Source organism: Glycine max, chromosome 12 (genome assembly GCF_000004515.6).
Source record: "Glycine max cultivar Williams 82 chromosome 12, Glycine_max_v4.0, whole genome shotgun sequence".
Classification (NCBI taxonomy): domain Eukaryota; kingdom Viridiplantae; phylum Streptophyta; class Magnoliopsida; order Fabales; family Fabaceae; genus Glycine; species Glycine max.
The window spans coordinates 265277-277068 of record NC_038248.2 but is presented as its reverse complement, the minus strand read 5'-3'; the positions used below and the strand labels follow the sequence as shown (position 1 = coordinate 277068).

Sequence of the window (11792 nt, the reverse complement as noted above, 5' to 3'; positions counted from 1 at the left end):
TTAACCCAAGTTCACGTTGGGTTTCACCTACGAAAATACCATCAACTCACTCCTCACCTTCCTCATCAACTTTGTCACCTTCATCAACCACAACAACTTCATTGTCCCTACTTCCTTCAACGTTGTCTACAACCTCTTTCAGTATCATGATGATCTCACCAGTGACTAGTGCTCTCGTTGTGTGTCACATGCAGTCACCTAACTCGACAACCTCTGTTTCACCTCCTGTGACAACGCATTACAGCTCGACAGCTATTTCATCAAGTACGATAATGCTACCTTCATCGGAGTTGTTATGAATTAAGCAGATACTACACAATGGTATTGAAAAGAAAGGAACACCTAGGTTAATCAAGAGTTTTTGGAGAAGATGAGAGAATTAATGGGAGATAAGTTTTTGTTGTATATCTATTAATGGTGTTAGTTGGAAGCCTTGTAAAGGCTACTACACTTCCACTAACTACATAGTTATGAAAAGTAAATGTATTACCTAACTCCTAACAATCTCTCCCTTTCCTAAAATACAAGAGAGAAAACAAAAACAATAAGGTAAAATAAATTCTAATGGGTCAAGGACGTGATAGCGGCACTACTAAATCCTCATTTTACAGTGAGTCAGGGAATCAAAGTGGAATGAAAGATAAAAAAACACAAAAAAGTATGGTGTATAATAAAAAAAGAATGAAATTGAATATAATAAGCACTAACTTTGGGGTGTGAATGTAATTTACTCTATTATTTTTAATCAATTTGTTTACAAATTCTCATTATCTTGTATATATATTCTTCTTTGCTTATCATATAGCATCTCTTTTCAATTCTCCCATCTAGAGTTTGACTAGTTTTTAACTTTGTATCACTTTGTAAAATAAAGTGTTTCATTAAGATAAAATTTCAATATATTCCTATATTATAAACTACAGAATAATATTTAATTTGTAGAGTAAAAATCTTTCTTTTATTTTTTTATTTTTTACGCCATGTTATGTTTGGTAACAAAAAGAAAATAGAAAAAAAAATGTGAACATAGGTAGGTAAAAAAATGGAGTGAAAATGTGTGTATTTAATTAATTTAAGAGAAATAATGAAGAAATGGAAAATAAATAGGGAGAGAAAAAAAATAACTCAATTAATTATCTCTTGTAGCATAATCGACTATTTTTAAATAGAAAGTCGATTTTAAACCCAAGTGAATGTCATATTTGCATTTACCGATGTTTTTAAACTACCATGAACGTCATTTGCTATACATTTACCCGTGGTTTGAACTCTCCCGTAAATGTCGTAACTTATGCAACGCCTTCTTGTGACAATTAATTTTTACAACTCTCATAAATGTCATCAACTATGCATTTATCTGTGGTTTGAATCCCCATAAATGCCATTAGTTATGCATCACCTTCTTTTGTAAAGTTTGGTGAGGTTTGCAAAAAATAAAAATAAAATGGTGAGGGATCCATTCCTTTTCATTTTTCCATCCCTTCACTTTGGCGTTACCAAATGACTCATGAATTATATTGTCCCTTTATTTCTTCTTTTTTCCTTCTTCCTTTTCCCTTCTTTTATATTTTCTTCTACCAAACAAAGGGTCACTAAGGATTTTAAACACATTGTCTCTCCACTCATTGGAAGGTGCATTTCATTTTTCATGTACCTTTTGAATAAGAAATCATATTTAAAATGTGAAAGCTAAAATATTAGCTTATTAAAATCACACATTAAATGTGAAATCAAACACACTATTAATTATCTTAAAAGTATTATTATACTTAATTTTCTTAATCAATTATTTATTTCAATTTTTAAAAAAATCTTATATTATAATTTAAATTGTTTATTATAAATTTAGAATACAATTTATATATTCAAAAATATTTTTTGTAATGAATTTTAAATAAAATATAATGTATAAATTTTAAAAATAATAATATAAAAAATATTTTTGTGTAATGATGTACCACTTAAAAGTTAAAACATTAGTCGGAATTAAAAATATACTTAATTTCTTCCAGAGCCGTACAAAACGCGGGCAATAGAACTAGTTGACTCTAAAAAAGTTAACGTTTTATTGCGAAAACGAAAATGAAAATTAAAAAATTTGTTCAAAGCCAAGGAAAACCGCCTTTCCGATTCTATCGTCACTCCCTACTGCTTGGGAGTTATGATAATTGAATCTTTTATTTTACTCATTACACGTACGTCTAGTACAACTTTGATCATTATTTATTCTAATTATTTAATATTTATTTAGTATTTCTATATTTATTTTTAAATATTACATATATTTTTTGGGTGTACAATTTCAACCATGAGATTCAAATCTAAAATTAAAGTCTGATACCAACTATCAAAGTTTCCACAACTCCATCGATCATAGTGAATAATCCTTAATTCTTTACACATATTTTAGTTAGGCATAATACTTTGTTTTTTTATAAACTAATACAATAAAATATTATTTTTTCTTATATTTAAATAATTAAATATTTATGAATGAATGTTAAATAAACATATTAGGTCTAGGGATCATCCGCATCAAAATAAAAGAAATAAAATATAAATAAATTTTAGAATTGGATTAAAATAGTAAAATTTCTAAAATATAATAACCAAATATCCCCATTTTAAAATATGTGTAGCAGAATTATTTTTAAGCTTTTATTTTATTATCATGAAAGTTGTGCTATCCTGTAAGTAGTTTATATTTTATTCCCATAAAAAAGAGGATAGGTATATGATATTTTCATGGAAATGAAAGTTCTTATCTACCATAAACTACCTATTCTCACTATGTTTATTTACCTTTCTCCTTCACTTTTATTTTTTTCATTTTTAAATTATTTTTTTAAACTTTTTTCTAAAATTACTAAATACTATTCAAACATGTTAATTGGATTAACATTCTTATGTATTAATATTTCCATAAATGCAAGATTATGTCATGCAACAAACGTCTCCTTGTAAATGATGGTAGAATATGAAAATAAGATAAGAGTATGACAGGATAATGAAAATATAAGCATTAATTTTATCTAATATTTGATACACACTAAATCGGATAACATTGTTGTGTTATCAAAATTGTTTTAATATATATCATATCATATTAGTGATTATTTTAAAATAATATATAAGATAATGTTATATTACTAATAATAAAATCATTAAAAAAATATAAAACTAAAATCAATAAAAATTCAAAAGTAAAAAAATTTAATTTAATCATCAATTTAAAAAGTGGATATTAGCATTGATTTTACAGATTGTTTTGACTCATCTTACCCTTTAGTTTTTTTATATAATTAAAAATTTGTAATAAATAGATATTTTAAATATTTAAGTTTTATTACGATTAAAATTTACAAACTAAATATTTTTAATATATAAATGATTTTCTTACTTTGTATATCTGATTTTTCTTTCTCTATCTGATTCCAATTAAAAATAGCTTTATATGGCAATTTACTTATTATAAATTTAAATCATAATTTACTTATAATTTTTAATTATGATATGATTTGAATATTTAATTTATTTTTTGCTGAAGATATTTAGAAATAAAAAAAGAATGATTTTATTATAAATTTGAATTGAATTATAAGTAAAATTTTATTCAAAAGTGGATTACTAAACAAAATTTCATCCATTCCACTATAATTATTGTGCGAGACAAATAAATATTTTTTTTTATTTTATATTTTTAATTAATTCAATAATTGATTTTATCAAATTTTTATAATTTAATAAATTAATTTTTCAACTCTTAATTAATTTTTCCAACCATAACCTTTTATAAAATTACTTTAGGAAAATTATTATTTTGGGGTGGAAGAAGTAAAAATAAAAAGAAAATAGTGAAAAGGTGTGTGGAGATTAAAAGAGCAGTTGAGAGAGAAAGGGAAAGTGAACCGCCATGACTAAAGTGAAATGACAATTATGCCCTCGGCGAAAGTGGATATATGCTAAAAAAAACAAACAAACCCTAGCAACTAGCAACTAGCGCCTTCGACTACACCCCAACGCCGTCGTCTTCTCTGTTTCATCCTTCCGCTCTTTATTTTACTCATACGCTCAGTCTCAAACACAAACACAATCTCTCTCTCCTTCTTCTCTAGATCAGATCTGTTTTTTTTTCCCCCAATCGTTACTGATTCGACGTCGTTTTCGAAACCCTCCCGCCCGAGCGGAACATGGTCGTCAACGAGAGACCCTCCAAGAGGATGAAGAGAAGGGTCACAGCTGATCTTCGTGATTTTCTTACTTTTCCCGAGCCTGGCGTCACTGCCTCCGGCCAACCCTTCCGGAACTGTGTACAGCGGTTCCTCTCTGACCATGCGCGAATCACTTTCCCTCCCTCGCTCTTTCCGTCACTCATGACGTGGCAGATCTTGTTCCGTGTCGGAGACATCGTCAGTGGGCCCGATCTCTCGCCGGCTATGGTCACTCTCGATATTGTTGAGGAGGACGTCACTCGTTGCCGTACTTCCGTCTATTGTGACCAGTGCCGAGTCGTTGGTGAGCACATTCGCCGAGTCTGTGACTCAGTGACTGTAGACTCCATGCATTCTCAATAACTTCAAATAAAATTAAAACACAAAAACAGGACGGATCATAGTAGAAGGAAAAATATTATACTTTTTTTTTTAATTTAATTTACATAGTTGAGGGAAATTTATTATACTTTCTTATTTTTTTTTTAATTTAATTCACTGAGTAGTGTAAGAATTGAACTCCATCAGATTTCCCTCCTAGAATTTGGTTGAAAATTCAGCAAAAACCTGTGTTATTTTCCCTCTTTTTTTTTTGTGTGCTTAAATTCAAATTATATAATATACTTATTTTGCCAATTTTTTATATTATTATTATCATTTTATAATACACAATATTATTTATATTAATAATAATAACGTGGGTGTGTGAAAAGATAAGAATAATAAGCATGTGAGATAGATATTTATGGGACCTTTGGTGGATATATGGTTGTGTTCTAATGCTGACTTTTTGTTGGGGTAAAAACAAAGGGTGGAGTGGGCATCCGGTGTGTCGAAAACGATACCATTTCATAATAAGGGCTGCGAGTGATGCCGTCGAAGCATATCAAAGACCATGTTCAAGATGTGGAAATCTTCTCCAATTATCTGAAACAAGGTAAGTGGTTCTGCACTTTTTATTTTTCCATTAAAACTTTTACTCGTGTTTATTTTTGCATGCAAAGTAACCTAGTCGTTTCGGTTATTGGACATCTTGGCAGGTGTAGATCGTGTAACTTTGCCATCACCGTTGATGACCTTGAGGATTGGGTGTATCTTCAGATTGAAGATAACACCCATCTTCTGCATGGTGTCGTGCATGCCAATGGTTATGGGCACCTGCTCACTCTCAATGGAAGAGAAGGTGGCTCGAAGCTTCTCTCTGGATTTGATATCATGAATTTCTGGGATAGGCTATGTGCTGCAATTTCTGTTAGGTCTGCATTACTCAACTTTCTCATATTTTGCATCAGGATGAGCTTGACTTGACCCCTTTATTAGGTAATTGTGTTTATAATTGAGCAGGAAGGTTAGTGTGATGGATTTGTCCAAGAAATTTGGGCTGGAATACCGATTGCTTCATGCAATCACCAACGGGCATTCCTGGTATGGCAATTGGGGTTATCAATTTGGAACTGGCAGCTATGCTCTTACCCAAAATGCTTACAAGAATGCAGTGAATACCCTGTCGAGCATGCTCTTGTCCTCATTTTCATTCCATGGTCGGGGACCAAGAAGCCGCCTGGAGTGTGTCATTTCTCTTTACCAGTCTTTGGCAGAAACTGAACTTTTGACGATTAAAGATCTATTTTCCTTTTTGTTGACATTGATTCTTGAATGTCGTAAGCCAGTGGCCATGAGGACATCTAAGCAGACCAGTAACTTATTGTGTGCTTGGACGGGAAATGATGTTGAAGACGTGCAACATGCTTTGATCAAGGTTTTGCTTGCATCGGGTGTCTGTACTGAGGCCAAATGGGTGACAAGGCGTACTCTCAAGGGTGCAGTATGCAGGGGTGTTTCATCTCCAGAACTTCTAGACTACTGTCTTAAGCACTTGCCGGGAAAATTAGCTGCCAATGGAATGATAGTTTGTTCACGATGCAATCCAATTTCCAGTGCCATCGAATTCAGGTAAGACTGAATTTGTGGCTTTTGTCAATTTGCTTCTATACCAATGTAACTAACGCTTGTGTTATATATCCTTAATACAGGTTAGAACCTTGGTGTAATGGATTAAGCACAAATTCAGGCTATCCAACAGATGCTCAACTGATCTCTGATTTGACATTTTTATTTGATTCAATTATTCACCCTGACAAAATGGTGTGCTACAGACCCAAGAATATGAGGAAAAGGGTGGCGGATTCAGCCAGGAAGCTCCTTGACTGTAAACAGTTCATGAAGGATTACAAGCCATATGAAATGGCTGTTGAACTGCCTTCAGTCATTAGGCTGTTGTGTCATGTGGAGCTTTCTGATCAGCCCAAGGATGATCCATCCCCACCGCCAGAGCTAATTGTGCTTCCTTTGAATGCTACTGTTGCTGACCTCAAGAGTGAAGCCACTAGTGCTTTTCAAGAGGTATATGCAATGTATAAGAGGTTTCAAGCTGAGGAACTCCTAGGGTATGGATCAATCAGTGATTCGCTCACCATAAAGTTCTTGCTTGGAACAAGTGGATCAATTCAAATTCAAGGTAGATGTCCAGCTAAACATGGGCTAAGCCGATTCCGAATGGAACGAGGAACAGAGGTGTGGAAGGTGGATTGCATTTGCGGGGCTAAGGATGACGATGGAGAGAAAATGTTAGCATGTGATACCTGTGGTGTTTGGCAGCACACAAGATGTGCTGGAATTGATAATAATACTGATGGAATGCCGTCTAAGTTTGTTTGTATGAGATGTGTCAACTCGTACCGTGAGGAGACTAAAAAATTACCAACACCTGGTGAGGAAGCTAACGAGACCTGTAAATTCACCACATCTTGCAGAGATGAGGCAGTAGCAAGGGAGTGTGCAACGGTTTCATGTAACATAGCTGTGAATTTTGGTGTACGTTGAGTGTATAGCTTTTGTATGTATCTGTATAGTTTTTGGTTGTCTTCGGCTAGGATTTTATGTTAATAGCAAATGAGGCCAGAAGAAGTCGATTGTTTTGCAAGTCTCTGTTTTTGAGAGCTTAGGCCAGGGTAAGTGCAGCTAGGTTTTATCAAGCTCAACGAAAAATATGAATCGACGTGACAACTTTGTTCTATGTTCGTTCTATCTTGCAATTATTTAGAGCAGTAGCATCAATTAAAACTTTAAAAAAATACTAGTAAATAAGCATCTTGGTTATGACAACATCAATTCCTTCTAGACTAAAATGAAATAATAACGTGATACTAGTTTACAAAATATCAGGAATTAGGTAGCCTACTTGTGTTGTTTATAAGATATCTGTACTCTACGATTATTTTCATCTGGGTGGTGGTTGGTTGGGTTTAATTCAATGGCTACTATAACAAGCAGATTTTCTTTTACTTTGGATTTGTTAAAGACGGGGTGGCTCTTGCTGAACTTGAAAGGCCACCGATAGCTTCACCCTGGTTTGTGCATTTGTAGAGTTTTTATGGCTGTTATTCTAGTTGTGCCGCTTGAATCAAAAAGCATTCCATATATGGTATAACAAAGAACCAAGGTGACAGAGACCTTGGTGAATCAATTACAATGATTGTTAGGGGGGTTGGTAACTTCAGCAAGTAATAAATAAGTCAAACAACCCAATATTTTAGAGAAATGTTAAACTAACCTCCAGTTTCAAGTTTCTCGTACATTTGGAGAGCACTCACTCCCACCTTTGTTGCTCACTTGAGAAGAGTATTCACATGTTACATTACTGAACAATTTGGCTGCATGCATTCTCTCCTGATATTTGATTTAATCCATTGAAAGAGATACAGCATAAGTCAACTATAAATGCAATGGCTGACACAATATGTGAAATAATATGCAACTTCTGAGATGAGTTTAGCTTGCCATGAGTTTGCATTTAATGTTAGAACGAAAGGGGGAGAATTGGCCTGAAGATGACAAACCAAAAGGCTTTCTGATAAGAAATCCATCTTCCGACATCCCAAATTAACAGAAAAAAAACTGACTACGATCTATACCAAAAAAAAATTATAGAGGAAAACAACAAGTAAGAAGAAATGTTTACTTTCTTTTCATGCAAAGCAGGACATTCACGACTTATTGGATGCATTAATATATATATATATATATATATATATATATATATATATATATATATATATTCAATAATGAAAAGGGTAGCATACAGTAGCCTACATGATTTTAGCAAGTTCTTCCAATGTAATCACTCAGTAGAAATTAAACACATACCAAAATGGCAAAGTTTAAAATGCACAAATAAATCCTAATAACGAATACCAGCCATGAAGCTTCATTACAAATAAATGCTGGTATTTCCAAATATTAGGCTTCAAAAAGGTTTACAGCAAGCTTATTTTTTCTGAGGTTTCATTAACAATCTGCATCTTCAGGGAAGCAGCAATGTCCAGGAGAGCAATCTAGTCATTTTATATTTCTCTAAACCTTGCAGATATAGCACATAAGTAGACAAATGTTTAAATTACACAAAAAGAAAAAAGAAAAAGAAATCCACCATCGTGAACAGAAAGCTGATAACCTCCCTTCCAATAAAATGAAGTAAAAGACCTTAGGTGCAAAACATGAAGTAGACAGCCAGTATCAACTTCGACAGTATTACGATTTACCACAACAACTTTGCTTAAAGTAGCTATATAAATTCTATTACAAAATGCAGTAGTCATTCTAAAAAAGATATCGTCACTGTTTTTAAGATTTTATATGCCATAATCTTTGGTTCAACTTCTGTGTGTTTCATGATGGATGGAGAGAAGCAAGTCTCATGTTGAGTCTTTCTATACAAGCAAAGACATAAAGAACTGTTAGCCCTACTAAAAACAACAAAGTACAGCCAATGACATGAAATGGGTAGAAAAGGCCTTATTGTACTTAATGTAACTTCTTTTCCCCTAAAGCAATAGCCAAGACAACTTCACTCAAAAATTATTAACAGAATAATAACATGAAATTATGTAATATGTAGCCCCACTTTCTGTTCTCAAGAACAATTCCTGCTCTCTTTTCTCATCACTTAAAGGGTTGGATACTTGGATGGGTAAAGTAAAATTGATGCAATGAAGCTAATAAAATAATTTACAATAAGCTATAAGATATGCATGCAAGAGCACATAGTGTTCAACAGAAGCATCCGAAAAAAGCAATAAGAGAGATCACAAAGCAGTCAGCTAAGCACGGCTTTTCCAAGTGTGCTTGCAACGCAACTCTTGAGAATTGTTTGCCAGAGATTGCAAACTTAACTGTCGTGTGTCAACCAGATAGAAAAGCAAATAAAATAAGTAAAAATATTAAATATGAATTTCACAAATCAAGCATGAATAGAGACGAATTATTAAAGCATTACTGTGTCGGTCAAGAATTGTGAGCTCTATGTGGACGGAATGATGCTGGGGTAATGAGATTTAGATCTAAATATAAAAGAACCAAATTAATCTAAGTAGAATTTGTCGTATAATCAGCCAAGTGGTGCCAACAATGGATCTGGTAATTCTAACAAGAATTGAAATATACATCTGGTGAGTCAGAGAAGGCAGAACCTCGCATTGAAATTCATGGAATGTAGAACAATCAAATGAAACAAAATAGATGAAAAAAGAAGAAAGCTTAGGTTTATTGCCTCACCTCTTAATGGATAGGACTGGGAGGAGATTGAGACAAAGCAACAAAATTTAATTCACTGCGTAACATACTTCCAATCAGAATCAGCGCCTACAGACGCCCTAATTCCAAACGAATAACAGAGGATGTCTCTTGTTTCATGACGCAACACTTTTTTAACCGATTAGTCAAAAACAATAAAACTAGTTTATAAGGCCGCGTAATGCACGGGTTTTTTTTTACTGCGCGAACATGTTATTGTTAAGAATACCCCCATATAGTCGTATAGAGTGTGTTTGTTTTTAGTCTTACAAAATTATTTTTGAGAATGTGAGTTTGAAAATGTAAGGGTTCATTTGGAGATAAGTGCGAGTTGTTGATTTTGAAATAAAATATTGGAAACAAACGTATTTGATAAAAATAAAGTTGAATTGATTTTTAATTTAATTTTAAAATGATTTCATTTATGAATTTGGTTTTTGGTTATAAAAAAACTTTTATTACCTTAAGTTTATGAATTAATTTTTTTTAAAATGATATTTCCATCAATGACATTATTATCATAAATGTTATCATTGACAACCTTATTATTGTCACGATCCCACCAAAAATCACATTATCCTTACATCATTGATATCACTTGCAACATCATTAATATTGTTATCATGTTATTTTTGTTGTTGTTATTCTTATCACTATCACATGAATACAATAAAAAACTTTTAAAATGAATTTACTTTTAAACTTGAACATAAAGAAAAAAAGCTACAACTAAAACTAGTTGTTGTTTCTAAAGTTTTTGAAACTTATAACAGTGTCAATCAGCATATATAAACCGGCCCTAACATTTTCGTGTTTGGTAGTTATAAAAAAAATTCTCATACATTACTTATTTCTATGAATGTATATTGTATATGTTTTTCATCTTTCTATTCCCATGGGAAGGAGTGAGAGTGAGAATCTTATAATCTCATAGGATGAGAGTGAGAATCTTTTTTTTAAAATAATAACTCTTCTTTAATGTGGGTTTATAAATTTTACTACTCTTAATTTTCTTTCTATCTTTAAGACAAAAATAACTCTTTTTTAGCATGGGTTGGTAGTATTAACTAATTCTTGTCGAATAGAATTTTTTTTCTTCACATATGACTAGTTTTAATTTTTAAATATTATAATCCTGAACATTAAGAGTTCCAAATATAATTTTGTTCTTTGAAGCCATTGATTTTAACTTTCTCATCAAATGTAGAGTTTCATTTCTATTGGAGATATGAGTTGTGTTTGAAAATTAAATAATATGACTAATATCTATTTATACCACACGCGCGAAATTTTTTTTCTTAATTATTTTTAAATAAAATATACAATTTTATATGCTAAGTACGGGAAATAAAAAGGCCAATTAAAGAGGATAATAAATATACAAGAGGTAATACATCATATTATTATTAAAGTAATGCAAAATACCTTGAAAAAGTTAATGACATGAAATATAAATGATCTAATGAAGATTAAAATAATAATTTTAAAACAAGTTTTTGAGTAGTATGTCATTTTATTAGTTTACATCTAATCTAACTAATAGTTATACTTTAAATTACTTAAAATATTGTTTATAAATTTTAAATATTATAAAATAATAAAATTTATTTTTATTTACAATATAAATGCAAAACATTTTAAAAAAAAATTTTACACTTCAAGATTACAAAAACAGTTAAATATAAGTGTAAAATAACATTTAACATATTATATTTAACAACAACAATTCTTAATATGTATGAATTTAATATTTTAAATAGTCAACAAAATTTTATATTTTTTTTTCAAAATTAATGTTACGTTTCTATATTTCCTTTCTCGATTCCTCTATTTTATTATTAAATTTATTTTAAACATTTATATTTTAAATTTAAGTCAATTTGATTTTTCTAATAGTGATAATTTTTTATTTTAAACTCATTTGTAACCGTATTAAGAAACTTGTTTCAT

The 11792-nt window shown here is 31.4% G+C and overlaps 1 long non-coding RNA gene across 1 annotated transcript; it reads right to left on the bottom strand.

Moving 5' to 3' along the window:
- Nucleotides 1-3918: 3918 nt before the first annotated feature.
- On the bottom strand, nucleotides 3919-10060 carry LOC102661845 (uncharacterized). The gene is made up of 2 exons (XR_416998.4): nucleotides 9825-10060; nucleotides 3919-7940 (listed from the first exon to the last, which is right to left on the bottom strand). It is a non-coding gene; the product is annotated as an uncharacterized lncRNA (long non-coding RNA).
- Between the last annotated feature and the right edge of the window lie 1732 nt (nucleotides 10061-11792).